General features: G+C 45.7%; 1 protein-coding gene and 1 long non-coding RNA gene across 7 annotated transcripts in view; both read left to right on the top strand.

The window, feature by feature from the left end:
- Positions 1-3153: 3153 nt before the first annotated feature.
- On the top strand, positions 3154-11335 carry LOC142418636 (uncharacterized). The gene is made up of 3 exons (XR_012778348.1): positions 3154-3267; positions 9338-9383; positions 11275-11335. It is a non-coding gene; the product is annotated as an uncharacterized LOC142418636 (long non-coding RNA).
- A 12-nt stretch (positions 11336-11347) lies between these two features.
- The window catches only part of SAMD11 (sterile alpha motif domain containing 11), a 194295-nt gene continuing 180605 nt past the window's right edge, over positions 11348-25037 (top strand). For 5 of the 6 annotated variants that reach the window (XM_075520746.1, XM_075520743.1, XM_075520752.1 and 2 more), the window contains exons 1-3: positions 16897-16964; positions 17751-17837; positions 21977-22083. The gene's annotated coding sequence lies outside the window, so the exon portion shown is untranslated. Of the gene's footprint in view, positions 11471-12793; positions 13058-16418; positions 16505-16896; positions 16965-17750; positions 17838-21976; positions 22084-25037 lie in introns of those variants that run through there. The other variant, XM_075520744.1, reaches the window with a different exon arrangement.

Consider the following 25037-nt stretch of genomic DNA (forward strand, 5'->3'; position numbering starts at 1 on the left):
TCTTGTTTTGTTTCTTTTTATTTTGTTTTTCTGTGTTTTGTTTTCTGTCTTTAGGCCTTCTTGGGGGCCTAAAGAAAGACTGATGGAAAAACAATCGGTCCTACTCGGATGACTTTGCTAAAGGATAGAGAGATCCTGTTTTGAGATCACATCTGGAGGGGTATTTTCCAGGTACATCTCTCTATCTCTCTGCCCCTCTCTCCCCTACCTCCTATGTTCTTTCACCTTCCTCCAGCATTAACACTCATCAGAGTTTCAGTGGAAGTATTGAATAATGGGTATTGTGGGACCCCAGCCAAGCCCCATGGATCACAGTCCAACATCTGACTTGTACAAACAGAGACAATGTTCACATCGTGGCCTCCTACCCTGCTCTGCATGCTGTACCCAGGGAGACACTCTCCTGCTCTCTCCAGGCTTCTCCCTCCTCTCTGTGGGCAACACAGCCTCTGTGTTCATGGTCTTCCAGCATCTGCCTTACTCTTTTGGCACAACCACTGCTCCATCTCTGCTGTGTCCTCAGCACAAGCTCTCTTGCTGTAATGATGCCATCCTATGAGTAAGTCTGTAAGTTTTAGCTCTTGCTGAGCCTTCTATTTTGGTAAAGTGAAAGCTAGACTGCATGTTTCACAAGTCAGGCTGTCCTCTCAGGCCCTAGGTGCAGAGGATGGGCAGAAGTCTCAGTTGAACATTGTATTTTCTAGGCCACATGTTACATGAGCTGCTAAGCTGGAAGCAGTGGCCGTTCTCCACTGTAGCAGTGGGTTTCCCAGCATCCCAGTGGCACACTGATCGTATTTCAAGCCCTGTTGATTCATCAGATCTCACGCTTTACATTAGCCATTGGTCCCTCAAAAGAAGTGAAAAAGACAGGGCAGATGGGTCTGGATGCTTCCTGGGCTGGGGCATCCCAAGCCTGCTGGACCAATCTGCCTCGACTTGACAGTGTCTGGCAAACTGCTCAAGGAGAAAAGCCTGGGCACAGAATGGCCTGTTGGGCTAAATTATCATGCAGGCTCCAAGAGACTAGAAAGCAGTAATTTGGTGGCTGCTGACATTCTGTGCTACTCTTTCTCATGTTAGATCATGGATCAGGTTTCATCCGGGTCTAGGAGAAAAGCATGTGTGTGAGGTCCGATGTGTGTCCTCTGTGGTACACATTGCAGGGAAGTAAATAAACTTTTGTCCATCCATCCCGGATAGTCGTAGGTTGTGGGCTTCTTTGGGAGAACATTGTACAGAACTACAAACTGAAAGACCAGCCACTGAGCTTGCTTTGAGAAGATTCGTAAGAGTACGTGTACATACTCAAAGAAAACGCACACCAGAGGAACAGGTACTGAGAGGCTGCTGGTACTGGCTGTTTCAGAATGAATTAGTTTGATATTAAGAATTTATTTCCAGGTCTCATTCTTTTTGCACCTCGTCCTAGCTTTCATTTTTTCATCACTTGCTTTTTTTTTTTTTTTTTCCTTCTAGTCCTAATTTTGAAAGGGGACCAATAAAGACAGCTGACTAGCCCTCTCACTTTTCTTAGCTTTTTCTTTCTGGTTTCTGAAGTAATAAAAGGCAGGGATCAAAATAAATCAGTATATGTCTGGAAGAATTCAGAGCACTTTGACATGCAACAATTCACTGAATATTCAGAAAGAAAGATAGAGAATTAATCAGATCAGCAAGCAACTATGAATCTAAAGGAAATATAACCATGATAAAATTCCTGATGCTGGAGCAGCATGGAGTTTAATCATTGGAGATTTTGAAAAGCTTGTGTATGTTTTGAGACATTTTTATTCTTTCAGTCATGTCTTTTGAGATAAAAAGTAATAAGCTAATTAAAATGTACCCAAGCGTGGCTGTGAGTAATAAGATGAGAGTATGGACATAAAAAACCCAAACAAACATACATACGATCCTTTTGTCTAGTTCTGTACACCTAGGGTGTACAGTCATGTTTCAACTTTCTGAACATCAGTGATATCAGTGGGAATACAGGCTTCATTAAATCCTTGGACAGTCCATTCATTAACAGGTCAGACAGGACTTAAGTAAAACTGGAAAGGCCCTATTTTGCTCTTGTGCTGGTCAAGAGCTTGTGTGACAAGCAGAGGAGAAACAGTGCTGTAAGTGATGAGGAAACTAAGCCCTGGTCTGGCCAAAGCTCCGAAGTCAATGTATGAGGGATAGTTTCAGAGACAGGTGGCAAGTCCAGTGGAGTCATGTCAGTGAACACGCACAGCACATGAATTATGATAAAGAGTATTTACCTATTTGCAGGAAGGGGCTGGAAGACACTTATTTAGTAGTGCTTTCAGATTTTGAATGAAGAAGGGAGGTTGAAGGGCGTTTATTATTTAACTTGCTGATTTTGGGGACGCATGGATGAAGCAGTGTTACTGATCTTCAGGTGAGCTGCAGGCTGGAGCTTCTGGGCAATTCAGTGCAATTGGGCCAACAGAGATGAAACTGAGGGCAGACCTGGACCTTTGTTGGAACGATTGTGTGTTTTTTCTTGCTACAGCTACAGATTTTGGAAAAGGATGGGAATGCATGTGAGCAAAAGGCTTGAACGCGTGGACATAGCAAGGCTCTGTTTGATAGGCTCCTTCTTTGAATTTTTCTTAAAAAGTCTGTGTGAACGGTGGTGCGCATCTATTATTTATTTCTTCCTTCAGATTTCCAAGTCCAACTGTAGGTGTGCCTTGCCCATAAATTAAACATCCCAACGTAAACAAAGGACTGCTCATAAATATCTGCACCTTAACCCATCTCCTTACCAAGAGTCTTGGAGGGAAAGAGGTGGGCTCTGTAGCATGAAGCAGACTTTCTCACTCCTCCTTTAGCAAGAGAAGGTGCAAATAGAACACTGTTAAGGCCTTAGTTCTTCTGATTTTTGTGCTGATACCCTGCTTTTCTCTCACCTGTGTTGATGCCTCAAGCTTAATTCAAACCAGCTGATCGTCTACTGTTGCAACAATTCTTCTCCTTCATCTGACAATGCTGACAAAACACAGTCTCTCTCTCCTGCTCTAGGCTTGTGCCCTCCCTTCCTCTGCAAATGGATGTTCTTGCTGTGCCCACAGATAGTCAAGGCTCATGCTGCTGTGCAGCCTTGCATATTGTCACAATTTCTATTTCTGTTGAGACGCAAGACTGGGATGGCTCTTCAAAAAAGCAAGACCCACTGGACCCACAGCACAAACACTGAGCTGAAATCCAGGGAACGTGAAGTGAGATGTGACTTGCCCTTCAGGAACGATTTAGAAGGTAAGTTGAAAAACACGTGCCAGCTGAGTTTGTAGACCTTTTCCTGGTCTGTGTGTGAATGGTAGTGGCTTTACAGGAGACTGAAGTGGGTAGAGGCCACCCTCACGTGCTCTGCCTACAGACTGTCATGCACAGCTAGAGGGAATTGATACTAGTCAGCATGGGATCAAACTGTGCCCTGTTGTAGAGATGTATAATTAGCACCACTTGCGGCAGCAGCATTAAGAGAATTGGACTCATTTACAGCTAGGCCAAATGTCAGAGCCAGAAAAAGAGTCCTTGCTGTAGCAACACAAGTACTCTCAAGGAGGTGGTGTGAGGTTTTTCACACTTGATGCTGCTGCTGCTGCAGGGCAGGTGCAGCCAGGAGCTCCATCACTCTCACTCTTCCTGCCATGAAAGGGCTGTTTCCATTTCCTGCCACAGTGGTGAGAAAAGCCTTCACACTGCTGCCTCCTCCCTTGCCCTTTCAAACTCCCTTGCCCCAGTTGAGACTGCTTTTTGACACATAATGTGCCCTGAGGAGGATCTGAAAGACAAAGCGTGCTAAAGGAAGGGGTACTCCCCTTCCCACACACATGCTTACTGGGCAGGCAGCCCTTGGTAATCTCCTACGTCTCATTCACAGAATTGCTTGCTCTTGAAAAGAAATGCCTGGTGGTTAAAGTGGTTCCAGTAAAATACCTAGTGAGTAGGTAGCTAATTTCCATAATACAGAGAAGCCTCAAGAAAAGAAATCCCTGGGGCTTGGTCTGCAGCAGAGAAACTACCTATCACTGACAGCAGGCAGGAGCACTGCGTTCAGTACTGGTTCAGGTTTGCTCAGTGCTAGTTTTGACCCTTGCCTGCTGTAAGGCTGCTGCACGTGGTTTAAACCACATATGTCTGAACTCGTACTGAACCTGTTAGAAACAAGGTATTTTTCCAGTGTGGAATGGGGATGGGGACAAGTGGGCATGCAGAGAGCTGATGTTGTTATTGTGCTCTTCAGTAAGGGAACTGCACCCTACCATTGCTGGTAATTTCTGTCCCTTGGAAAACTCTGCTCCAACTCAACATCTGGTTTTCCAAATTGCTCTGCAGCGCTAGGTTTTTTCCAAGTGCTTTTCAAGCTCAGTTGGCTGACTTGCATCTGGAGGTCAAGTGACTTGCCCCCATAGGTCATGCAGCAAGAGAGCACTTTGATCCTTGTCCCAACAGATGAGATCAGTTTGAGGCACTTCTGCTGCCAGTGTTGAGATCTGAGCTTCAGGCTTTGGAGGCAGGGTGTTTCCTGGATTACTGAGCTCTGCCTGCCAGAGACTAAAGGGACTGTGGGGAAAGGTTTAGCTATTTTCTTCAAATTTGACCTGATCTTGGGTCTGAAAGCAGAAAGGCTTATTCTGTAAATGGATTGAAGGTGTGAACTGCCTGTTTTATCAATCCATTCTTTCACCTCAGGGAAAGTGTAGACCCTGCATCACTCCAGCATTGCATTTTAGCTGCAAGGTGTTTGTTTCCATGGGCCATGTACCCTGATGGGCCTGCTGGCTTTGACAGGAGTTGCTGAATGCTTCACTCCTCCTGGAATTTGCAACCCTTATTAATAAATGTGTTTCAGCTCAAGCAGCATTTTGAGCAGAATAATGGGTCAATCCCAGGGCCTTTGAGTAGCAAGGAATAGTTTTGCTAGCTGGTTGCTCCTGCAGTATATGCACAACAGCATGCAGGCTTACAGGGCTGAGCAGGTATTTCTATTGTGGGAGTGGGTTGGAAAGGTTGGTTGTCTTCACCGAAACTGATGCCCTCCATCTCCTCTGTTATGGAGGCCTCTGTTGTTATATCACAGCCAGTCAGCGCAGGTGTCCTCTGTATCATTGTTTCCCACCATCCTTGGAAACCTTGTCACCATGAAGAGGGCTGAGTGAAAAGAAAAAAGTACTGCCTGACCACCTGCCAAGAATATCTTAATGCATAAAACCTCCTTTTGTGGGCAGGCAGGCTTGGATGAAGCCTAAGGTATTCCAACTATTACTATTCTTCCTCTTGCAGCCCTTTCTAGCATCCAGCAAGGGGAGCTGAGAACCTGCTCCCTTCCCTTTCTCTGTCACAACTGCATCCAGGCTGTCCCCAAGTAAAGAAGGCAGCATCTCTGCATCAGTTTACAACTTGCAAGGGCTGACTCCCATCCTGCTGCATTTGTCTCACTGTTCTTGCTGGACTGGGATTCTGACTGAAAGCTCTTGGACGGGAGCCTGCACACCAACAGGCTAATGTGCTGAACAGCTGTTGCAGGGCTATATTTCACATCCACACTTCACTCTCAGACCACTTGCTCTCTCCCCTGCATCTCGGGAAGGCCGCACTTTCCCCCTTAATTGCTTCCCACTTCTTCCAGCATGGGAGGGTTCCCTTTCATGAGACTTCCCCCCCCCCCCCCCCTCCCCCCAGTTTTCAGAACTCTGTTGTTCCCTCCTTTTTTTTCTCTCCCCTTGGTGGTGCCTTAAACACAGCAGTTAAGCTGAATATACAGGGTCAATCCATAGGGCCATGCCTAGGAAACTGCCTGGTTTCAGCAGTTAACCTCCTTCCTCCCTCTGCCTTTCCTGTGAGAAGACTTCACAGGGGAAGTGCAAAACAACAAAAGTTTAGTCTTGTTTTCTGCTATCTCATCCCAAGAAAAGATGGAGGCTCAGTCACACTTTAGAAATTTGTATTTCATATGGCAATCTCCATATTCCCGTTCAGAGGCTCGGTGTTCCTGCACTAATCTCTGTGGTTTCCTTTGGTGTCAGCCTTGCCTCACTCTTGAGCAGCATATTCAAGTGGCTCCCTAGTCTGGTCCCACAGGGAACCACAGACCCCACAGGCAGAATCCAAGTTGTTCATATATGCTCTGTGCTCCCTCCTCGGCCTCCCCTGCAGGTGGCCAAGGAAGAAGTCTGACCTTCCTTTCTGTGCTCTATGGGGAGTTCCAGGTCTCTTGCTCAATACCAGATTGCCTTTGGCAAAGTTCTGCTATTAATTTCAATAGGAGCAGGGCTAGGTTTTTGGTTTATCTGAGTCTGGAAGCCTATGGAGGGCTCCGTGGAAAGAATTCTTCTCTCCAAGCTTGTGTTTTTCCATACCCGTTCTAGGCTCAAGTTTTGTGCTCCTCTCGCAAGGTTTGTATCGAGGACAGGATCTCTGTCAGGGAGGGAAGGTAGTGGTACACAGTGTTTCTGGCTCTCTGCAAGGTCTCAAAGCCATCTAAGTTGCCTCTGTGGTGCCAAGAAGGGAGGCACATGCTGATAAATTCCTATCTAAAATTTGATTTGGCTTCATTATGGAGAAATACAGTTTTGTCCTCCTCCTCTGCTTCCTCAGCTACCATCAAGCAAAGGAGAGAGATGTTACAGACATGAGATCTGCATAGCAGGTGATTCCACAGTCACAAAGCACAGGGAAGAAGAGAATTAAGGGCTGTCTCAAGCACATAAGTAGTAAATGCTTCTAAAACCATGTTAGAAAAGAACACAGAAAATTAAAGCTAAAAACAAAACCCATCTGAGCAGCACCGCAGCTCCCATCTTCCCTTGCTCTGGATGGCCTTTGGACTGGGGAGATGAAGTGCCACTTTTAACTTCCTTTGTTTAGTGTTTCTGGCATTCAGTTTGGCAAGGATGTTTGCCTCTAATCTTGCCTTTTACATTCATTTTAATAACTTCCCATTCTGATTATCCTTTGATATAGATATATGCATGCACACAAGCATTCACATACAAGATCACCCTTACATGCAAGCAATGAGGCCAGTCTTTGAGATCTTTGCAAAAATTATACTTTAAATTACTTGAACTCTGTTGCATGCATTGGGTCCTTCCTGGCAGTGTGAGGATGGCAGATCTCCTATTTCCCTGTTTTCTCTGGTAGGTGAAGAGTCATCAGGAAACTGATGAGCAGAGAAGTTAAATGACTCAAAGTTCACACAAAAATTTAGTGACAGCTGGAAGAATAAACCCCAGGATTCCCAGCTCCCCATTGCCTGCCCAGTGGCAGGTATGAGATGTCAGGAAGGAGCACTGATTTCCCTGGGGCCCCACGGCTGGCAGATACTGCCCATCATTTTCGCTACAGCACAGCGTAGCCACGTTGTCACCACACGCGGAGCTCCAAGGTATCTTGAAAAGAATGCCATTCATTCATACAAAAACCCCTGAGAGCAATGCCCAAAACTGGGGAGGAAAAAACTTGGGGGATTTGTGCATTTTTTCGCTCCTCCCCTTCCTTTCCCTACCTTCATGCTTTGATTAAAAAAAAAAAAAAAAAAAAAAAAAAGGCTTTTCTGTCTCCCATCTAAGCGGTCAAACATGGCAAAATGCAGAGGCACCAGTGTAGGCTTGCCTCTGTGAGCCTTTGCTGGCCAAATTATGTGGCAGTGGGTGCTGGGAGTGCACATGTGCGTGGAGAATTGGGTAGAGAGGGGACAGAGCTGCTGCCATAAGGCTTTTTTTCCTGCTTCTTGCCAACATAATCAAAATAACTCACTTACACCTAATAAAATAAAATGCAGAATCCAAAAGCCTTCCTTCCCTCCAGCGGTTTGTCTGGATCCCATTCCTTGAAGCTGAGCTGAGAAAGCAAGAGGGGGGTTTATTTTGGTTTTGTTGTTGTTAATTTTTCTAGAATGAAACGTACTAACAGTGAGGCAGAAGGTGCAGCACATTTCTGGCACAGATGGAAGTCAAGTGTTCCTAAAGCTGCTGGCTTGATGGGGACCAAAGTTAATGTCTGGGGTTTTTTCCCTTTTCTTTCTTTCTTCCTTTCTCTCTTCTCCCCTGCCCCCCTCTGTTTAATTTAGTCTTCACTTACCACAGATAGGTGGGGTTTACCCCCTCCTTGTCTGCTCGAAATATATTTGTATGCTTTTCCAATTAGACCTGACATGCCCTTCCCTTTGGTCCGTTCCATTTAAGATCGCTTTCCGTCACAGCTGTAAATCTCCAAAGTACCGGACAGCGAATGTGGGAAGTATCAGCAGTCCTTTACAATGTGCCAGGAATGACCAGAGATGATGGATCCAAGGTGCTAAAAAATAAAAGAAAGCATAAAGGCAAGAAATTCCACATGATGTAGTGGCAAGCCTATGTATTCATTAACTCTTCTGCATCTTCTGCATATGTAAATTATAACAGTGAAGGGGACTGCTCCTGTGGTCAATTAAAATGCAACATTAATGACGTAGTGTGTTGGTGATACAAAGCTGGGCTTGCTTCTTGGAGGCTCTGAGTAACGTTGATTGCGAAATGATCAACTGAAAGTGCGAATTTGTCAAAAATTGAAAGAGTTCACAGAAATATGTTGATTTTTGACAAAATTTTCAGGGGAAAGGCACTGAAGGAAATAGCCCTAGACGTCTCCATTTTAGGTTTCTCCTTTGACCAGGATGTGTCATACTGAATCAGGATATTACAGGGACAGACGCAGCCCTGATGTGAATGCAAGCACAGCTGTGACCACATCAGGGAACGCAGGAGCACCCCTACCCACCTTTGTAGGCCATGCAAGGGGACGCGTTTACTTCTCCAGACTGACTCATGGGGTGGGGGTGGAATGGTGAGCACAGAACTGCAGCTGGGCAGACACATGTGGTCCTGCAAACACCCAACCATCCTGCTCCAGGAGCCCCCAGGCAAGAGGCAGCACCCCAAGGCCCATTGCCAGAGCCAGCACTGAGGACATGCAAGTTGCCAGTATGGTGGGAGGGCAGTGGAAATTTGGGTTGAAGGATGGACTGAAGCTCCTTCAACTTTTCCAGTAAATCTTCATTGTCCTTCCCACAATGGGAGAAAGTGAGCTGCAGCAGTATTAATGTGACTCAGCAAGTCAATGATAAGAGTCAGTGATGGAGCCTGTGCACGCTGATCTCAATGCTGGTTCTTTAGCTACAAGACTACCTAGTACAGGAGAGAGATTTATATTCATGTTCAATGTTTTCTTTTTACTGTCATGCGTATTTAATATGCATCTAATAAATGACTAAATTCCATGGCTTGCACCACTGCAGCTATGAAAATATGCAATAACCCAGTGCCTCTTATCTTTGTTTCAGTTTTGGCTAATGACGGAGAGAGAAGAAACCTGCCCTTCAAACACAGGTAAATGGTCTCTACTGAAGTCACTGGGGTCTATGCAAATGCTCTTTAACGCATAGGTTGCCTATCTTTATTACTGGGTAAATTATGTCTTAGAAACTATTATGTTATTTCTACTTCCATCAGGACTTACAGATTTAAAAAAACAAATTATTTTTAAAAACCCCTAAAATCTACCGGACAAAGGTGACAAATAAAAGACAAAAAGATGCTGTATGATATGGAGGTAAAGGAATAAGCTCCATACACCTATATGCATTTAAGGGCAGATTTAGTAGGGAGGCAAGGAGGACTGTGACCCCTTAATTTCTTTTACACCCTGTGTCACAGTGATGAGGGAAAGTTATTCCTGTCACCAACAGGCTGCACCCAACCCTGACATGAGCTATCTGCTCTCCAGTGTCCTGTCTATCCCATCAGGTACCACTCAACATTTCCCAGCTTCAGTAAGTCCTTCTTCATTAAGGCTACAGAAGCTCATGATTTTAACACTGGTGGTTTCCCCAGGTTGAATCCTTGGTGTTGGTCAGAGGATGCTGTCACATATGTGTATGTCATTTACCCTGCAAACCTCAATTTTTTAAAGAGGCAGATGCAAAGTAAGTAGGAAAATTAAGACTACTGACCCACTCACAAAAGCCATCTGTTTTAGATCATTACAGTATGTAACATCCTTGAGTGAAACTGAGTTATCATCCAAACCTGTAATTTTCAAGTAATCACTGAGTTTTGAGTGTTGTCATGTTATTACCAGCAGTAGCCAGCATTTGAAAAGGAGGCAGCAGAGAGTTTCTATTAATATGCAATAAAAAATATTTTTCATCGATGGCACGTTTAAAAGGTGAAGCATCAGAGTCATACCTTGTGAATCCCTGTCTGCATCAGTGGCAGCAGAGGGAACATGTAGCAAAGAAGGGGAAAAGTCTGATCATAAAAAATTACAGAGACACCGTGCGAGAGCCATAATACAGTAATTTGCAGGTTGGGATGAAAAACCATCAATGCTCAATTCTGCGTACTGAGCTATTATGTATAAGTTATTATTAACAGTATAATTGCTCAGCTCAGGTGCTGGTGGCAAGAGATGTCATATGATAAATATGCCTCCGCCATAACTCAATTCTCTTCACTAGTATTTGACTGAGAACAAATTAAGGTTGTTTATGTCTGGGAATGAATTTGGTGAAAACAGCCTATACCAAAGGGCCTGGAGAGCTGACAAGGTAGGGTAAGATGAACATAAATGTTTCACAGTGCAGACTATTCTTGACCCCTCATAGTAAACCTTTTGGTACAGGATTCAAATATGCAAGAGTCCAATACATGTGCAGTAGCACGGATTCTTTTTGTACGCGCCATCTTCACCTAACATTGAAACCACCGGCTCAATGTTCAGTATTGAAAACATGGAGTAATTGTCACTTTAAATTTAACCTGTTGGAGCAGACACAATTCCATTGAGATGCTTACAATTCTTCAACCATTATCAACACTCAGTACAAAAACTGTCCTCTTCCTCATTATTTCAAAGCTAGATTGTTAAACATCTTCAACAGTTTTGGAGGAATAATGAAAATGAAAAGATATCAACAAATCAACCTCATCTCCTTAAGTATCAGGGAGGAATGAATTTCCCTTAGTGCCTTCACAATAGTCTGTTATCACGAAGGAGGGACTACGCTGGCTTGCTAAAAAGAAAAAAGGGAGGGAGGAGAATGCAGCCATTGGGGAAGCTCTAGCTCCCTAAATACATTTCCATAGCAAGTTATTTGCAGTCTGTGTCTCGATCAGTCTAGGTACCCTTTGGAGAGGTTTCGCTCCAGATACATCAGTTCAGTTTTGCTGCTGTTACTCAGGAGTACCAAAATGCTCTGGTCTTTTCCATATGCCACAGGGAACCCAAAGTGCATTCCAGGAGCCAAATGCATGACTCAGATACTTCTTTCTTACTCCAGTGACTTGAAGTGCATACTGCTTATAGCGCTGCAAAGCCAAACCTGTGACGGACTCAGCAAAAAGCTCTTCTGTTTAGTGGCAGAGGAAGCAGGAGCGAAAAGTGGCTCTGCACATTCAGCGTGGCTACGCTACAGGTACGACCCTCCAGCGCCTGGCGCATTGCCGTGGTCTCGCTCTCGGCTACTTTGGGTACCCCTGAGAAGTGCGGGTGTCTCTGCTCAGGGCTGGCCTGGCCACCCGACTCTGTTTACAAGGGCCTGTAAAAGGAGCCCAGGAGGACAGGGCAGCAGCATCCTGGTGGTGCACAGTCCCGTCGCCTGACGAAGTGTCAGTGAGGAACGAGCCAAGTTAACCCCGCTGCAGAGGTGCCGAAGCACAGCCTCCTCTTCGGCCTGCCTCCTCTTGGAACCCCGACCGGGGTTCAGCTCTCCGACCGGGCGCCGGCACACGGCCGGCCCGCCTCCCAGGCCCGTGGGCCGGGGCTGCCGCGGGCAGAGCGGCGCCTTCAGCCCGCCGCCCCGTGCCCGGGGGCAGCCCCGCGCCCCCGCCTGGGGGAGTCCCGGGGGCAGCTCCGCGCCCCCGCCCCGCGGGGTGCCCCGCGGCAGCCTCGCCGGAGCCCCGCGGGGCCGCTCCCCCCCGGGCGGGGCCGCGCAGCCTCCCCCGCGCTCCCCCCGCGGCTGGGCGGCGCGGCCCGGCGCTGCCCGCGGCCCGCAGCGCGCCGGGCCGGCGGCGGCCACCCGCCGCCCGCCGCTTCCAGGAAGCCGCCCCCCCCCCGGCCGGCCCCGGCCGCGCCGCGCCGTCTGGGGCCGCCGCCGCCCCGCGGGCTGCCGGCGCGGGGCCGGGGAGCGGTGCGGGGGGGGAAGGGGGCGGCCCGGCGGCTGGCAGCGCGCCCGCCGCGGCCGTGCCCTCGGCTGCCGGCCACCGCGGGCGGCCCTGCGGCTCTCCCCGCTCGGGCGGCGGCCCGGGGGGGGTCCCCTTCCTCGTCCCCGTCCTCGTCCCCAGCAGCGCGGGGGGATCCGCTCTCTGTGAGCGGCTCATGCCGGGGGAGAGGGCTGTTGCCCTGCGATAAGTAACCCCGCCCCAACTTAAAGGCAGGGGTATGGGCCTACAGGGGAAAAAGGGAGTGGGGAGGGGCAGACAAGGGCTTGTTCTGCAGCATTGCTGTAATGTAATTACACCGGATTCAAATGAGCAGTGTTTCCTACTGAAAAATAATCACTATTGTTACCCCGAGCTCCGCTCTTCTGGATCGCCTGATCTATACGTTTAAAATGTCAAGCCCAGTGTAGGAGCAAAGACTCAAAAAATCTAATTCTCAATCTAAAAGAAAATCCTTTTAGAGAGAGAGAGAGAGAGTGTGCGTGTGGCTGGCTGGCTTTCTGCGGTGCTGAGAACCTACAGTTCCCATATGAAAATCTGCTCATAATGCTTCCATGTTTTATTTCTCCCTTCTATAGGATCTGTCCATTGTTGTTCTTGTTTGGATCCATCACTAACTCAATTTGAGTCCATGGTAAACTTGTGAATCTGTCTCCCCAAGCCATCCAAGGTGTTGGGGCTGTTATCCCTGCTTCAGAGAAAGGGAACTGAAACATGCCCAAGGTCACCCAAGGAAATCTGCACTAGATTAGCACCTGAATCATTCATTCTGCTCACAGAAATGCTAATTTCATCAACCAACATCTTAGCAGAGCCTTGAATGATACGGCTGTATGGAAGATGTAGGTATTTCTGGTGCTGGTCCTACTCCATTAAGCTCAGTGGTAAATTTCATTGGCAGTGGAATGAGATCTAACCAAATATTTTCTTTGGGTTTGGTTCTCTTTTCATTAATGTTGTTTTATGTAAAACTGATGTAAGCAAGAGCAGAATTAGACTTTTTATTTATTTAATTCTTTCATAAAATTTTTTTTGAATTATTGTGGAATTATTCAACAAACATGCTGATTTCTCGTAACAGACTGGGATATCTCAAATGAATGTCATAAACGTTTTTGTGTGTGTGCAATCCTTTATTTCTGCATTCTTTACAGCAGGAGTAGGAGATAACAGGGCTGGAATGACCTTCTTGATTGTTCATGTTAGTTCTCTGTGTCAAGGAGGATAAAACTCCAGCTAATCCTGCCATAAATTTAGGTATTCCTAATCCTTCAGTATTCCCACTTTTCTTCAGGCATTAGGCATGTAATCAGTCCTGTGCCAAAAAAAAAAGAATATTAAATAAAAAGTTGGGACTGTAAGCAGCTATAAAAAATGGAAAAAAAGGTACAAGCTGCCCAGTATTGCTCAAGTTCAGATGGTTTTAATAGCTCTCCCCTCTAACCTGTCTGGCTCTGCACTCCCTTAGCACAGGAAAATTTGTATTTGGGAGCATGCAGAGATCTCTCTTAGGGCTGTTTACATAGCTCAGTACTCTTAATACAGTGGTATAGTGGTGCTTTGCCCCCCCTTATTGCAGTGTCCATTAAAGGTTTATATCTCTGCTCTTTGTAAGTACGGTAGAATTGGACAACTACCCCTAGCTAATGCATGGGGCTAGTGAGAAAAGGGAGCTAGCCATGACGTTTGGAGTTAAGAGTGTGGCTAAGCATTTCCGCTTGGGATCTAAATAGAAAACAGTGGTTCAAGCGAGAGGGGACCTTTTGAGAACTGCTGCCTCACGAGCAGGGGCCCAGTTTTAAGATGGGCTGCTTCTTGTAAAGGTGTGCGTTCTCCCTTCTTCCCTGTGGAGCTGCGGTGGGGGAGTCTGCCCTGCAGTCCTCCAGCCAGAGCTGCCGTAGGGACAGGAACTGCTCTACAGGACATGGAAATCAATAGGGAGGACAGGGCACGTAGCTTGTAGTGAGGGAGTGGGTAGAAGGAAGCAGGGCTCAGAGCAGCTCCTCCAAAATAAAGGAAGAACTAACGCTGCTTTGGGGAGGGAAAACATATGGGGGGTGGATGTCCCCACTCCTAATAGCAAGTGGAAAATGCATTCCTATCAACCTGCACAGTGGTATTTCGCTATGGTCTGCTTCACGGCTGTTATACCCCTTTCCTGATGCCTTATCGGTAATTGGTGTTATGTGATCCCTTGCAAGAGTAACATTTCTGCTTCCTTCCCCCTTCTTCCTAGCTTGTGTTGAGTTTGTTCTTTCCTCTCCTGCTTAGCCCGTGGCTTATATTACAGATATGTTTAAAGAAGTGAGTTCATTTTTCCTCTTCTAGGTTGTATTTATTTCTTCAGGAGTTATCAGTTTGATGTATGTACACATTATGAAGTGCTGCGCTTCTTGGCGAGTGTTTTGCTGGGGGAGTCTGTTATTCTTGCTGTGGCTTGAAAGGGCTTTGGGGGGGGTGTAATTTTTTTATTATTAAAGAAAAGACAACAAAAGGAAACCAACCTCAGCCTATGAAACTTCTCCAACACAGTGAACTTGGTGATCAGAATTGCCAAACGGCCACTCCATTTAACAACAGTCTCAGAATTATCCAAGTGAACAGTGAAAATCAGGCTAGCTATTGGTACAACAAACTGGTGGTTATTTTCAAGGCATCTCCCTTTTCTCAGGTAGCAGGGAACTGGGAACTGGAAGCCAGTGCAGGGTGTCAACAGTATACGTGTGACTGCTGCACACTCAGAAAAGGCCCAGCGACTGCAATTCTCATACTAAGTTAGGTACGCTACATAGAGATTCTTGCTGTCCCGTGGACATGTCAGCATGGCACAGGAGACTCACAGGCAGACTTTGGCTCGCCATCCTCTTTTCTCTAGGGTAGGAGGATCCAAAGAAAAGGACCTGTAGGGTTTTGAATGGGAGCTGTCGAGGAGGGTACAGGCAGAATCCAAGGTGAAGTGCAGCCACTGTTCCCAGCTCTGGGCTGGAGTGGTGCTCAATGCCTCTCACTGCACATGTCGAGATAATCAGGTCTGCCTGCTTGAGTATCTGTGGGCTCTCCCATCACAGCCATCCCTGTTCTGCTGGCCTGTTTGGAGCCAACTTGGGGAACCACCTCTGTGCACCACAGGCACAAAGATGTTGGCCTGGCCTTACCACCAAGGGGTATTTTCTCCCCCTGGGAATGCTCTATGAACCATATATCTGGTATGTCTTTCTGGCTGATGGGGAGGCTTTACAAGCAAGCCAGCTGCTGTGAGGAGGCCACAGCCACACAGCTCCCAACTTTGTTTTTTATAAACACCAAAATAGACAATGGGGAGAAAAATAGAAATAAACAAGCTGGCTGCTTTAGATTAGGAGCAACCTTTCTTCAGTCTGCACTAAAAGCACTCATGTTTGCTTAACAGTACAAATAATTAATCATGTGAAAGTGGACTCCTGGACCAGAATAAGATAGCAGGACCTTTTACTTGCTCCCACAGATCCATTGCTGGTGGGTTCCACTAGTATCTTGCTGGCATTCTCTGGGGGATGAAGCCTGTAGAAATGTACGGGGATTAGTGACATGGTTCCTTTGTCATCAGGCAGTTCTGGATCAGGCCCACTGTGCGAGTTTCCCTGTTGTCTCCAGTCTGTGGGAGGTTGCTCCCTTTTGTGCTTGGGTGCTGCTAAAATAAGATTATGGGACTCTCTCTGTAAATCCATGAATGAAAATGACCAGCCTGACTGGCCTTAGGGACAGTGGTTTTATGCCTTGATCCTATGGCTGAACACTGATTTTCACCCTTGGCAGCAAAGCGTATCTCTTCTTTGCTTAGCAAACAGTGGGTCATATCTGGCGTAAAAACAAGCGGCATCTGGAAGTTCTACCAAGGGCCTATGAAATTAGGGTTTCTTGACTGTACTCCCAGCTTCTCTACCAACTCCCCGTGGGCCTCAGTTTGTGCACCTGTGGACTGGGGACAGACATCCATATGTGCCTTACAGGAATGAATAGTGTGATGTTTGACTGAGAAATGTCTGTGCTACGCGATGCTCAGATGAAGGATGTAGTTGTGAACAGTTCTTACTGCTCTTATTAGACCCTGCTAACAGAAGGGAGAAATGGTTCTCTGCTGCCTTGCTTTAAATGGGGCAGAGTGTGAGGCACAGATACAAATGAAAACTGTTCAGGTTGTTTCTTTTTTCTTTTCCCCTGCAGAGAACCTGGCCCTGATTCTGCTGTCATGCTGGTGTGGAAGAGCAATTCAACTGGTGTCAGAGGATTTCCATTGACATAAATCTAGCGTAAGCAGGAGTATCATGGGGCTCTATATTGGACATTTTCCACTTTCCATGGGGCTCTATATTTGACATTTTCCACTTTCCAGGGGGAACGTGTGGACTTCTCTCAAGCAGACAAGCCTCAACAGGCTGCTTCTTTGTCCTTGCCCTTAATGTTTCTTGTATTTGCCTATGTTATGTAACGGTGTAAATTTCAGAATTCTATTCCATAAATGCAAATGGAGGTGGGCATTAAAATAAGCCATAGCGAAACATTTTAGAGAGACTCTTCCACTTGCCACTGATAATCCCTTGCAAATTGGCAATAATATATGGATTTTGCTATCCATAGGCAGGCAGCTTTGCTAGTTATTTATCATGACTGATAGTGATAATTTTATTAATTAATTTCATAGCATTTTGAAGTGTTGCACACTTCCTGCAGAACGAACAAGCCCCTACCCTGAGGAACTTTGCAGCAAAGGTATGTCTGATAAAGAATATTGAATTAGACTGAGATATGAGTACATAAGGTCAAGCTTGCTATTCTGCCTTCATACAACTTCTCCAGAAACTCCCACGATAATAAATAATAATGATTACCTGATTAACTGTAAGGCATAATAGCAGCTTTCATCCAAGATCTTAAAAACTCTTTGAAAGGTGGATTTTGCAAATGTAGAACTGCAGCACAGGGATGAACAGCTTGATTTCTATCAGACAATGTGGAACTTGCCAAAGGGATACACAGGGGAGTGTGTAGCAAAAAGGGATTGAACTCATGCTTCTTGCAGCACTGCCCAGTGCCTCATTTTTGTGGGTGGCTGTGCCACACAGTTCACACAGTCGCCAGACGTCCTTCCCGCAGTGTGCCTTCTTGTCTGCCTTTCTTTTTTATGTGACCCAGAGCACTGGGTAGTGTCTTTCAGGCATATCTTTGAGACAGGTACTCCTAGAAACTTAAATCTGGCTGTAGAGATATTTTTCTTCTGAACAAGAGGGCTGTGTCCTCAGCACTCAGGGAGCAGCCTCACAGGATGATCTTACACCTGAAAACTGCAAGATCAGAAAGGTTCTGAGCATGATGTGCACTGCTGGCAAATGCACAGCTCACACACAGTCATGCATGCAGGCAACAATGTGTAGAGTATCTTGAAACGTTTGCAGGATTAGAAGAAAATACGTACTGCTGGTCACCTTCTAGACCATTCTGTTTTTTTTAAAAAGACATGTGGAAGCAGCTTCGCTAATACAAATATATTTACTGCAGGTTTTCCCTCCCCCTCGTCATTTCTGCCAAAAGAAGTGGAGAGCTGTGGTCAATGGCATCACTGAAGGACATGTGGGCTGACAGACAGTAAGTTTGCTACAGCAAATATTGCAGTCTTTTCCAACAGAGGCAAAACAAATCACATGTTGTCAGTGGTACTGCAGGTCAAGCATGAAGTTTTGCCAGCTCCCCCAGTCTGAGCAGAAACCAAAATCCAAGCAGTGAAGGGAGACAGAAAAAATGGCTGACTGACTAGCTGCCTGCCCAGAGCTGCCTGTTTAATTTAGTTACCTGCTTATGTCTATTTTTCTATACTTTTTTTTTTTTTAACACACACAGTCCCCCAGTTTTTTATTATTATAGTGAAGAGTTACAATCTGTGCCCAGCACCAAAGCTGTCCCCATGGCGGTACATATTGGACACCATTTTTTTCCTTCCCTTCTTATCAATTTATTGCATATAGTATCCCAACTCAGCTCAGTGCAGATTTGAAACCATTACCTTATGCCCAATGATTTCATGCTGTCTGGGAGGAGCAAGAGTAGAGAACACCCGTAATCCCTCTTCCTCTTGGCCAAAGGGGTAAAAGACGAAGGGCAGTGTAAATGAGAAAGTTGGTCTCAGCTGAGACCCTCTTCTCCCTGCTTCATCTCTCTCCCTTCATGTATCTCCTGTCCCTTCTCTTCCCTTCTGCTGTATTTCTTGCTCTCTGACCTGTGCTGTAGCGTGTCGCTGGTGGTCTCACTCTCTTCTCCCCTGCCACTCCTCTCTGTCTGGGGCAAGGTGCTTGAGAGACTAGGGGCCCCATACAACTGACAGAGAAGCCTGTGGAGTTGTTCCTCCTCTTTCCAGCTATGAATATGGCCCAAGGGGCTTCTAATCACTTTCATTCATTCCACACATGAGTAGAGCAGCAAAAGCTCACAACAGGGGAAAGAGAGGGAGAGAATTGGCAGAGGAGGAAATGCATGGGAGGAGAGAGATGGGTTTCTCTCTGTATCCATGAAGCTGGAGACTTCCCTGTTTGGGACATGAAGGCCCTCTGACCCATGGAGTCTGTTCCCTCCAGTTCAGACAATGTGCAGATGTTCTGCCAGGCCTTCCTGCACCCGTTCTGTAGCTATAAAGCCTTTGCATTCAATTCTATTGGGTCAGCTCCTTCCCAAAGACATGCAATTCACATAAGAAACAAAAGCACTTTGCAGTGCCGGAGCTGTTCATTCCTTGGGAAGTCCTAGAACTTCATGGGTGGAAGGCAGAGACTGTCCAGGAGACTTTATGAAAGCCATTTGTCTCCAAAATAATCTGGGGCAAGAAAGCTGAAAGTATGATCAGACTCACCTACAAGAGCAAGAGTTTGGAAATATACTGGGGAAGTAAGAGAGGTTAGGGCTGGGAGGGCAAAAACATTTTGAAGAGGCCTGAGCTAAGATGAGTGCCTAGAGGTTTCTAGCATTGTACTGAGTTAGTACTGCAGGGTGTTGTGCAAAGTTGAAGGGCAGGAGAGGAGCTCTGAATGGCCCCATTTGGAACTTGTATCTCCTCTTCTTCTCTCCCTGTGGGGGTCCTTGGCATACCGGTCAAATGCATGGAGAGCAGCTACCTTCGGTCCTACTAACCTGTGCCAAGAAAAGGGATAATGATGGTATGAGCAGGGTATGTATGGGGACGGTTGGCTCTGCTCAGTGAGACAGATACATCAGTTGACAACTAAGAACAGAAGAACATCCTCTAAGTGTGTGTGTCTGGCAAAATGGCGTAAGAAAAAGGCAAATATTTCTAGACTGGCATTATTTGGTAGAATACCTAGGGTCATCTGTGGAGGAGAAGGGTAGGAAGAAGCTGTAGAATTAAAGAATAATGCGTACCTGGGAACCCAGCACACCATTTTACAAGGAAGCAGGCCCTCTTAGAGGGGCTGTGCGAATGCTTCCAGCTTCCTGATCTGTATGGAGAGCCTTAATTTGAGAGCTTTCTTGGGGCTGAAATCTCGTGGCTGTGTTGCTAGCACCTGTGGGAGCCTGGAAGAGCTGTATGTGTTAGATGTAAAAAGTTTTCAAGGTGCAACAGGCCCAGAAATGCTTCCCTCCATGCATGCATAAGATACTGTGATTAAAAATGCTCCCACAGAGAGGAAAATAAAAACAGCAGCCCAGGAACTCCTTGAAGAAAGATATTTATGTCCTAAGTTGTAAAACTAGCCAAGCTCCCCAAAGAAACAGCAGTAACAGAATTTAGTTGTTGGAACCCAAAGATGCATTGTTCTGATTTAATAATTAATGTGGAGTTAATTGAGGCTTTTACTGAACTGAAACAGGATAAAAGAAACCCGCCAGTCTGGACACCATGGTTCTCTGAGAACAAGTTCATTCTGTTCCCCTGTGACCCCCTCCCCACTCCCTCTGCCGCACGCCGCTCCTCCTTTCTTTCCCCTCCCAAATGGGTGCGGAGCGTGAGCACTTCTGCTGTTCGGTACACAAAACAAGGAGGCAGGGAAGATGGCCACAGAGGCATCTGGGTGTGGGGAAGGGGAGAGAACCAAGTCTGGTGGTGAATGGAGCTTTCCTCCTTCCCTCTCCTGGGCCATTGTTTGACAGGGATTTTCCATATATGCACTGACTTGGGAATTACTGAGCCATGCAGCAGTCACAAAGAATGCCTCCAAAAGGCAGCAAAACGGAGAGAGACGCAGGGAGAAGCTGGCTCCATGTTATCTTTAAGAAAGTAAATAATGACATGGGTTTATGGCTTACGATTTAGTGCTTTAGAAATTGAGTCACACAGAATGTATCCAGACCAAAATGGCTTTTAACCCCTTGGAGTCTGTGCAATGTGAATAAATACTTCTCAGGTTTGTGGGGAAAAATGGCAAAATTTTGGTGTCAGGGTTGTTAAGTTACTAGAGAATTGGAATGATCAGAGAACATTTCAGATTAGGGCATGGCTGCTAGTTTTTAGATCCTCTGCAAGAAAGGCTGGAGTGGCCTTTATCTTATTGTAATCAGTAGAAGTCTTTATACCTATTTCAAGAACCTTTGGATGAGAATTTATCGGCCTATGATGAAGGAAGAACTGTTTATAATTTTATTTCTGATTATAACAGTATTGGGGGAACATGAGGTGCTAGGACAGATGAGTCTTGGAGTAGATCTGCCCTAAATTCTGGCCCATGCAGTCTCCAGCCCTGGGTTTATGTTTCCTGGAAGAATGCAGCCTTCTTTTCAGCCTGCTGGCATATTATGGTATGTTAGTAGAGAGGTGAGGGAGTTCTGCTGATACGGAAGGGGTGAAAGAAGCGTTTCCGAGAAGCAATGGCTCCTCTCTCTTGATTCTCCTTTCCTTCCTTTCACCCCCTCCTGTGTGGGGCTCCTGCTACTTTCATTCCACTCATCGTCATCTACTTAGGAACTGGAGGAACAGCAACAACTGTTGGAAGTCCATGAGACTGTGACCGCTTAGCAGTTTGCAAAACAGACCTTGAATATTACCACCAAAACTATAAGCCCTGCAACTCCAAGCCACCAGTGGTGTATGGTGTGGGAGGTTCAAACTCTTCTGTCCCAAGGACTTGCTCTGGAGATAGCTGAGCTTCTGAGATCCCATTAAGCCTTCTCAACACAATCCCTCTTACAGGATGACAGATAGTCAAGGGAACCCAAGGAAACTAGGGAGACCCTACTATTTAGCCAAGTCTTTCTCTTTTTTTACTAGGTTTGGTGAGGAGAAGGGAAGCAGGGGCACTGGCTGGGACTCAAGACTGAATTGGATTTTTGTTCAATAAGCTTTCACGCACATGCAAAATCAAGTTTATTTACAAACACTGAAAATGTTTTACCTCCTTCCTCGTCCCCATCCTGTTATTCAAGTGGTTCATTAGGGAGGTCACATAACGGTGGCTAGAAGAATTACTCCAGCAATGCTGACCCAGAGTTCAGTTCTCCTTCACTTTCCATTTTCAGTTACTGCTTTCAGTTTTCCAACTTGGGTTTCTGTGTTTTGCGTCCCTTTGTACTTTCAGCCAAGAGTCATCCTCTCCTCTACCTTACTGCAGAGGAAGGAGTGCCTTAGCCATGACAGTCCAGTTGAGGCCTTGTTGCCCTAGCTGGAAGTGGGATTATATTGGAAACATGGGAGGACCTTTGCCCATTTTCCCATTTAGTAACTGCTCTTCAGCAACTGCCTCTGAGGCGGAACTCTTTATTTAAGTTTTCCCTTTATTATTTAGGTTCACTGAACACAGTGAGTGAAAACTCCTGCCTGGAATACAAAAAAATTGCAAAGCAAAGCTCCTCTACATTGCTGATGCTCGATGGGATCATCAACAGAAGTGAGGTATGCAACACGTGGGATTCAGACTCTCTCTTTGGAAATGGGAATGCTGGAATGTTGGGTCCTTTTCCCTCCAAACGAGTGGGGTGGCATAAAAGATTACTAAGCTTGCAGAAAGTGCTTTTTCTTCACCTCTAAGTCCACACACCTGTATCTCTAGCCCTGAAAACCACCTAGGATGTCATCTCCAATGTATATGCTGTCCTTAGAACACTTGTCTCCAGACCTCCCTAGAGTCTTCATGCTGGAGACAGTTACTAGCTACCTTAAACCTTGTCCAAGTCTCCCCTATGTCTGAATATACATTTTAGAAAATTAAGTGTATCGCATATCTACTACAAAGCAAGCACTGCGTGCGCATTCAGGAATCTACTGCACTCCCCCCTTCTGCTCCACGTGAATTGGAAGGAGTTAGGGAATGCTGCTAACGACAGAATTTGCACAGAGAAACACAATGGTAAACTGCTGCTAATGCATGCGCTACAGATGTTGGTTTGGGATCTGGTAGTATACAGGATGTACACATTCTGATTATGGAATGGGGACTCTCTAGATAAAACTACACAGCCAGTTAATGTACCATCTAAAAACTACTTCTATACCCTGAAGAGATTAGTGTCTGTCATTTGGGCTTTTACTTTAGAGTCTAATAGCTGGAGATTGAATCCCTTATTCAGAGGAGTAATTATTGTTCATATAAATAGGTCTGTTGGAGTCAGGGAGCTGAGCTCAGTGAGGGAGGGATAGTCGGTTTTGCCAATCCAAGTCTCTACAGTGTTGTCCAATATGTGATGCAGTATTTAGTACATGTAGGAATGGTGAAGTGCATTACATTTTTTCAGTGGTAATCTGTGGAAACGTTCAGGTCAGGTGCTAACTGAGGACATAGCCCTTCACATCTACATGTGATATATGTGTCTGCATCAGCCCCTTGCCAATGATGGGTTGGATGGCAGGACATGATTCTTCCTGAAACCAGTATTATGCAGGGTGAGCCTACTTTGGAGCTGGGATCTCAGTCTTCAAACCCCACAGGTAGTTGCTGCTAGGCCACCTGACACGGTATTGATGAAGCTGGAGCTGTAGTTTTGCCCACTGAATAGAAACATGCATCAAGTTTGGGTTCCTTCATTTTTAACTGCTCAATACATTAGGAGTGATTTCTGTGGCTTGAAACAAGTGAGGTTTGCAGGAATGTATAACGTGTTGTTCTTACTGCCTATACCAGCTGGTAGCTGGGTCTGAGGGGGATCCTGCAGCACTCACACCCTTCTCTTGCAAAGAGCATTCCTGGCAATGGTGCTGGGGTTGTCATGCCAGGCCAGGAAGCAGACATGTGCAGCAACAGAGCTGTGATTTTTTTTTTTTTTTCCTTCCTCCCACCTCTATGTGGGGGAACTCCATCAGCCATCAAGGGAAAATACTGCAGCACACAGCACATCTCTGAGTGTGGAAAAGGGGATGCTGGGCGCTTGGAGAAAGAGGAAGGGCCATGAAGAACAAATACTGAACATAATCACACACTTCTTGAGGCTCATGTGAACACAGTATATATGTGCCTGCTGCAAGGTAGCACTTTAGGTACATCCCTGTTTATTAAAAAGGGATACTTTTTTTCATTTGAGTGTATGATGCATGTGGGGTTCAAAGAAAAGAAAGGTGTGTGGGATTAGGATCTGGTTGTGGTCATTGTTGCCAAAGAAGCCAATTTAAGAAAAAAAAAATTGCAGCTGTGGGATATTATTATTTATGTGCAATCCCATAGCAGCCAGAAGCCCACATCACAGATTAGAACCATACTGTAACACACTGGACTCTTGCTCCTCTACGGCCCTTAAATTCTTGTGATTGTGTTTTCATTTCTGGTTTTAGTTTTGCTTTTTTCGTTGATGCTGGTTTGCTTTTTACTATTGTCACTTCCTCTGGAGATTTATTGATTCTGCATTTGGGTGAGATTTTGAACTGCAGTGGTGCTGCTTTAGCTTTGTTGCCATTTACAATAATAAACTGGTCCAATTCTGTTCACAGCATACTGGCTTCTATAGGAATGGAGTTACGCCAATATTGGTAGTTTTGGAAAATCATTTGCAAGTGTGTGCCAAACCCCTGGAGGGTTTGACATTTAGAGACACAAAAATTAGAAGAAAAGAATGGGTCCAGTGATCCAGTTCCTAAGCTGTTCGTTATATGACCTTAGGCAACTCATTTAATTTCTTTGTGCCACAGTTTATCTATCAAAAAAATAGGGATAATATCTATTTATCTCTTGCAATAGGTTGGGAAATCTAATAAATGTTGGCAATAAGCTTTTGATCCTGTAAAAGTAACAGAGAACAGCAAAAGACGGTATTATTTACAAATTCATGTTTCATTTTTCCTGTAATTGACACTGTTATGGTGCTATTTGGAATTAAGCGGATGCTAAATAGTTCACTGAAACAGAATTCAACAGACTCTTGATCCTGGCACGTGGGAGGTTCTAATGTTACTCAAATGTAGAGCTTCTCTTTCATTTGCTTAGGCAGTTGAATTAAGTCTTGTTGGGCATGCAACCCCAGACAGGTCACATCGTGTAGCTTCCATGGATCACACTTGCCTGTTCTGCATAGTACCACCAGTCTTCTCTGGTTTAGGCACATTAGATACAGCCCTGGGGACCACACATAGGTTGACCAAGTGGCCTTTGACGGTGTCCTCTGTCTTTCTGTAGGTGATCCTGTGGTTTTGGCTTAGTCAGTGTAGAGAAGGGCGTTGATTGTGCTGTGCTTTTATATGAAAACTGGTCCGTAAACAAAATAAATTGCAGACCCAGCTGGAGTTGGAGCTGTGGAAGCAAGCAGCACTGGAAAATGAGCCTTGTTTAGGGAGATTTATTGAAATGAGCCATATGCGCACACCAATATATATTATCTGTGTGTGTATGCTTACCTGTATCTGTACATGTGTGTATATTAGAA

The sequence above is a fragment of the Mycteria americana genome, chromosome 18 (assembly GCF_035582795.1).
Source record: "Mycteria americana isolate JAX WOST 10 ecotype Jacksonville Zoo and Gardens chromosome 18, USCA_MyAme_1.0, whole genome shotgun sequence".
NCBI lineage: Eukaryota > Metazoa > Chordata > Aves > Ciconiiformes > Ciconiidae > Mycteria > Mycteria americana.